A 7027-nucleotide genomic window follows, 5' to 3' on the forward strand; every position below is an offset into this window, starting at 1 on the left:
TATAGAGTAGAAACATTAAAATGTGCATGGTTTTAAGAATTTATCATTTTTTAATTTTTGTTCTAAAATGATTTGAAATTGATATTTTTTCTTTTTCTGTTTTATAAAAATGACTTGAGCAGAAAAGCTAAAATGTTTCATATTATATGATGAACGTTATTTCCCAGACTGCTATGAGTCCTGGCCAGTTCCTTGCTTCTGATACTGGAATTCTGGAATACAGTCCATCAGGGTTAGGAGGCGAGGGTGGATGAGGCTACACAATCCAAGGGCAGTGATCCCCCAGGATCAACCACACACAAACTCAAGGGGGAAAATGATAAATCATTTCCTTTGCTAAGTTGAAAGAAAGAAGAAAAAAAAAAGGAAGAAGGAGAGAAGGAAGGGGGGAGGGTGGGAGTATTCTAACACTATTTTCATATTTTATTTTGTTCTGAAGAAGACTTACCTAAAATATTGCTTGCATGATTCAGAAGCTCATTGATTTGTAAACATCATGAATACCTCATTGGTTTTCCGAAAATTTTTCTATGACTGTCAGTTAGAGTAAAGAATGTTTTCTTGCTATATGTTGTCTTTTTTTTTTTTTAAGATGTATTCATTTATCCGAGAGAGAGAGAGAGAGAGAGGGGAAGGGCAAGGAGAGGGGCGGAAGGAAAGGAACCCAAGCTGACTCCCCACTGAGTGCAGAATGCCATTGGGCTCCATCCCACTACCCATGAGATCAGGACCTGAGCTGAAATCAGGAGTCAGACATTGGACACTCAACCGACTGAGCCACCCAGGCGCCCCACTGGACTTTGTGTCTTACACACACTAAGTCCCTTTTTGGCTTTCTGTAACCAGGTGGGACTCTCTATTACACCTGCTTTCTTTCTGCTACGTTCTGTTCTCTTAACTCTTGCCCCCACAGTACAGCCTTGCATTTCAAATGCCAACCAAGTTAACCCAGTAAAACAGCACCATCCACCTCAGGTTTTGGCAGTCCTGTACCTTACCCTGTTTTGCTTCTCTTCAGCCCCTGGCAGAAACAAAACGTGGACTCTTCAGCTCAACAACTGCGCATTCCCGCCTCCTCGGTGGAGGAGTTGTTTGCTGGTCTCCGCTAACTCCCTCTTTTCTGACATAACAATTATTTTTTTCCACATGACAGAGGATATTAATTACCAATCTCAGCTTCTACTATCGGAGTTGGCAGATAGAGAGTTCACTGAATTTCTGCTGACAAATCTCTTCTCCAATTTTGTGGAGTGGAAACCTAGATAAACATGCAAACATCTGTTCACAATTTTCTCTGCTAATGAGACACATGAGCGTGGTACAGCAAGCGCCCTTTGTAGACCATGTGATAACTTATATAAGGCAGAGACTAAGAGATCAAGACTAAGCAATTGAAAATGGCCTTCACAAAGTTGAGTGGCACCTGTGCTCTCAGCTCCTGCCCTGGCAGCCTCCCTCGTCCCTCCCGTCTCTTACTATTGGAGTGCTCCAGGGTCATTGTCTCTTTGCTGCACTCACCCCCTTGGGGAGGTCTTCTAGAACGGTGGATTTCAGTACCTACCACATGCTGCTCAGTACCAAATGTCTCTCCCCAGGTCCAAACTCTTTGAAATCCAACTATCTACTCGACTTCTCCACTGGATGACTACTACCCATCCCAAACTTTATGTGTATGAGACTGAACTCCTTACTTTAATCTACAAATGTGTTCTATCCAAAGAGATTTTTCTCATCTCAGTTGATGGCAACTCCATTCTGCCAGTGGCTCAGTCCAGAGATACTGGTGTCTTTGATACCTCCTTCTCAATTAGAAAATCATATTGACTCCACCTTCACAATATTTTCAAGTCCAACTACTTCTTGACATCTCCACTACCCCATGCTGGTCAGGGTCATCATTGGATTTACTGCAGTGCTCTTGCAATGGGTTGTACCCTTGTGTCCTCCACAGTCTATTCTCAACAGACAACCGGAATGATGCTCTAAAATGTTGTCTCTCCTCTGCTCAAAACCCTCCCCTGGCTTCCTGTTTTACACAGAGCAAAAGACTGTGGCCTCACAGGAGCCTAAAAGGCACTTCATGATCTGACCCTTATTAACTCTCTGGCCTCCTTTCCTACGCGTCTCCTTGTTTGCTTCATCACAGTCACTGTCCTTGCCATTTCTTTGAACGCACCAGGCATGCTCTTGGTTTAGGGCCTCTGCTGGGAATAGTTGTTCTGAGATATCCACATGCTAACTCCCTCACCTTGATCACAACTTACATTTTCAATAGGACCCCCTTCCACCCATTTTAATACTGTAGCCTACCTCCCCACTTTTGCCAGGTGAACCAAACCATAACCCTGCCTCAATTTTTTGTTCCATAGCACTTATCACCTGCTAATGTATTATCTAATTTACTTATTAATTTTAATGCTTACTTATTACCTCTTTCTCTCCACCCCCCCCACCTCACCCCTACCAAGCATTCACCACTTGAGGATACCAAAGAGCAGGGATCTCATCATCATTGTGATATGTTGCATGTGTCTAGGACAATACCTAGCATGTACTAGGCATCCAACAAATATTTGTTGAGTGTCAGATTAATTTTCATTTTTTTCTCCCCTCTACTGGTGTACTGTATTCCTATATGCAGAGGACAAAGGGGAGGCAGAGAGAGAAGGACTTTAAGATTTGTCTTGTTATTTTTGTGTTGATATTTTAACCTCCCCTTTACTTTTTTAATGTCCTCCTGCCAAAAGGATTACACTGTCTTTCTTCACTGCAAAACTATTAATTTTTAGGATAAAGGATGCATTTGGAACTTGAGACAACTCCATAATTATATGAGTATTAGAGTAATTAAATTTGATATGACCCAGATGAGCATTTTTCCTTTAATGGAAGCATGGTATTTTGTGATAGGATAATGGAATGTTAGGATGACAAGACAGCTAGAGATGTGATCAACCAAAACATAAAAAAAAGTTTGCTATCACAGACTAACTTTATTTTTGCAAATTTATTGTGATTTCTAAGATTTATTTCTGAAAACTACATACCTACCACTTAGACATTCCTAAAGATATATGTTTATGCATTTAAAGAAAATACATAGCATACATTTATAAATTTCAAAAAATCCTGAAAATTACATTTTCCCCACTGTGCCCTTTATTAGGGTCAAAATTTATGTGCACAAGTTCCTGAAGATGGGCAAGTAGATGGGGTTTTCCCTCTTACGTTTCTCAGATCTTAAGTGGTGTGGTGTCACCTCTACACTATGACACCTCTGTCCTTTTCCACATGCCATGAGCAGATCCAGGAGGCTCTCGCCACCGTATCACTTTGGGCAAGAGGTGGAAGGCACAGGTTCTCCTTAGCTACACTATAGTGGGCCGACACTGAGGATCTAATGACAGTTGCTTGCACCTGACAGAGATCTGTTTCGATACCAGTCAAGCCCCAGACGAGCTATTCTTGCTCAGATAATAACCACGGAGATGAGTCCTGACCTTTTAACCCTGTAATTAGAGTATAGTGGGAAGAATACGGGTTTTGAAACCAGGTGACTTATGTTACCCTCTCTCTTGGGCCACATATTCCTGGTCGTTATCAGCCAACGTGCCCACCTGGGGCATACCTCAAAGAGCACTTGGGAGGGTTAGCAATGATTCGGGTAAGTGCTTCTTGAACAAAATATAAGGTACACGGGGCAGGTTTATGTCATGTCTGGCATGTTCATTATTGATTCCTCCACGTAGTAGAAGAGCTGACACAAAGGATGCTTTTGATAAGAAATGTCCAGGCATTCTGTGTTTATCTTATCCCTCCACCGTGTATGGAAATTGACTTCTGTTTTGCACAATAAGCAGCTAAAACCCCTGGATTTATCCCTGTGGCCCCACAATCAGTGGAACAGAATTTAAACTAGAGCACCCTGAGGCAGATACATTGTGGAATTTAGGAACTTTATGTAAGAAGCTCTTCAGATCAGCTTCTCTGAGAAGAAGCAACTTAGATTTGCAGAAGCCCAGAATGCAAACATTTTTAGCTGTTCCTCAGTAGCCTACCATACTGAAACACAAAACTCTTTGTGAGAAGCTCTCCCGATCCCTGATTCTGGGTTCTACAGATAAATATTTTCAAAAGATTTCCAGTGCTACTGGAGTTATTGCTGCTTTGTTTTTCAGAAGACGCAATTATCAGCAAAGCTCAAGTTAATGTACATGTGCTTATACATGAGTCATTATAGAAATTAGTTCTGACTTTATGAGATGAAGTTGCCTGTAGCATTGAACTTAAAAATATCATTATTATCAAGAACTGAAAATTAGAACCATTTATTTTCCCCACAATGACTTGTTGGAATATTTTCTATTTTTTTTTAATTTTTAATCTGTTTACAGAGAAAGTCACTAAGTCAGAAACATTTGACTACAGGTACAGTTTGTGATTCTGAAACTATTCAGTTTTGGTCAAATGCTGGATTCTCTGAAAGGATAAATGCACTGATTTTTTTATACTCTGAATTTTGCTAGGAAGCTTAGTTTAAGAATACTTTGTGCAAGTAAGTGATCGCACGCAGTGTGGTGTGTGTGGACTTGTAGTGTGCATTATAATTAAGTATCAAACAGTTATTACATAATTAGCTATTGAATGTCACTCTCCAAAAATTAAACAAAGGTGAAAAACATCTATTTGCAATTTTTTAACAGTTAAATTCAAATTGACTCATCAAGTCATAAGCTTCAAAGAGGGTAACAGACCCAGTAAAGCAGAAGAGATCTCTTCATTCTTTATTCTCCACTCCGGCAGAATGTTCAATCTGATTTTCCCTCCTTTTTCCCAACCAGCTCCCTCCACTTACATGACAACCAAATACACAATTAGAAGGATGATGTCTTTTTGGCACTCTGGAAATCTGCCAAGATCTGAGGCAATGGAAGGTAGGATTAAGACAAAAAAAGTCGAAAAGTGAGAGATTTTTTTAATAGAAATTCTTATAAATCTCTGTGAAAAAAAATATTGCCCTGATTAAAATAACATGCATAGCTTATGAAAATTGTGATCTGCTAACCTAAGTGCACTGAAAACAAGGATATATTAACATGAATCCTTATGCTTTTATGCTAGTATTCCATTGGTAGAGAATATGGTTAAAAAATCATTCTTTTTTTTTTAAAGATTTTATTTATTTATTTGACAGAGAGAGACAGCGAGAGCAGGAACACAAGCAGGGGGAGTGGGAAAGGGAGAAGCAGGCTTCCCGCCGAGCAGGGAGCCTGATGCGGGACTCGATCCCAGAACCCTGGGATCATGACCTGAGCCGAAGGCAGCCGCTTAACGACTGAGCCACCCAGGCGCCCTAAAAAATCATTCTTGGGGTGCCTGGGTGCTCAGTCAGCTGGCCATCCAACTCTTGATTTTGGCTCAGGTCATGATCTCGGGGTCCTGCAATTGAGCCCCACATCAGGCTCTGTGCTCAGTGGGGAATCCACTTGAGATTCTTTCTCTCCCTCTTTCTCTCCCTCTGCCCCCCCCACTTGCATGCTCTCTCTCTCTCTCTCTAAAAATAAGTAAATCAATCTTTAAAAAAAATTCATTCTCAAATTAAAGCTCTTGAGCTAACATATAATTAGGTAAATCTAGTTTCTGACTGATGCTCTGTGATGAGACTGCAGCTTGAATATTAAGGTTGTGATGAGACGAGTGGATAGAGAGAAATGCTCACACATTTACTGTGATATTGACTTATTTTGTGACTCCATGCCTATTATAACTATTTATTTTATTGCTTGAAAATAAGAAGTGTCCCCTGTAGTTAAAAGCTGTATAGTCAAAAAAGAATGTTTGTGATGTTCTTTCAAAGTATAGTTTGATTCAGTTTTAACCTAAAACTTCCATAATTATAGCAAATGCATATTACAATAACATGGTATATTAGAAAGGACAGCATTGAAGTTGATAGAGCACAAATAAATTGACAATTGCAGCATTGGGAAAGTATCTTAAAAATATTGCTTTCATGGGCCAACCACTACAACCCATCCCCACCTCGTACCCTCTTCTGATAAGAGGTCACAAACTCAGACCACAGGAGTGAGCACATGATCCAGAATGAGCCAGTGGAACTCTTTGTCCCCAACTGTAGTGATTATTCCGGAAATGGACTTGAGATAGCAGCTAAGCCAATTAGATTTTTAAATAAGTGTTCTATTTGGAACTATTGGGAAATATTCTCATTTTCTCTAAGAATCAAAAGAGCCTATGTTACAGCTTCATGCAGAAATGAGTTGAAAGAAACTACAGAGAGAGAGTAGAGGATAATGAAAAAGGGAGAGTTTAAGAAGATTAGGGTCATAGACCCAAGCATCACTAAATCCAGTCCTACCCTCATCCTTTCTTTTGCTTAACTAATACATCAATAACTCCCCTTTTTCCTTAAACTAGTTTAGATTGGGTTTTAGGCACCTGAAAATAAGATTATGCTAGCTAATCAATTACATTAACTGGCTGCGCCTGTTTCCTTATTTGTACAAAGTAAATGATAAAACGCATATCATATATCTCTTACAAAATTGTAATCTATGCAAAGCATTCGGTTGTACATGAATTAAGAGGGTATACAGAAGAAACTAGTTTTTTCTATCCACTCTTATTTCCAACACACCAAAGAAAAAGAGCATGTACAACAAACATTATTATGTACCCAAATGAAATTCTTCCGCACCATTAATGTACCTAGAGTTTAAGCTAAATGACTGTGATGTTTTTTTCTTTAATGTTCAGTGTTTTAGTAAAAGTGGGCCTTCATAACACAATTTCTCTCAATTGAGTTTTTTTAAGTTTTTATGAAAATAAAAATATTGTATGGACTACATTTGCTACTTCTAAAATGTAATGGCTTGTCGCATAAAAATGGCTTATTAAATAGCAGCTGGGTACAGTAATTATAAACTATAATTCCACCTGTTTATAGCCAAAACCTTCACTTCTGTATAACCTTTTATAAAGGAAGCCATTATAATTCTGCCTCCCA

This window comes from Zalophus californianus, chromosome 3 (genome assembly GCF_009762305.2).
Source record: "Zalophus californianus isolate mZalCal1 chromosome 3, mZalCal1.pri.v2, whole genome shotgun sequence".
NCBI lineage: Eukaryota > Metazoa > Chordata > Mammalia > Carnivora > Otariidae > Zalophus > Zalophus californianus.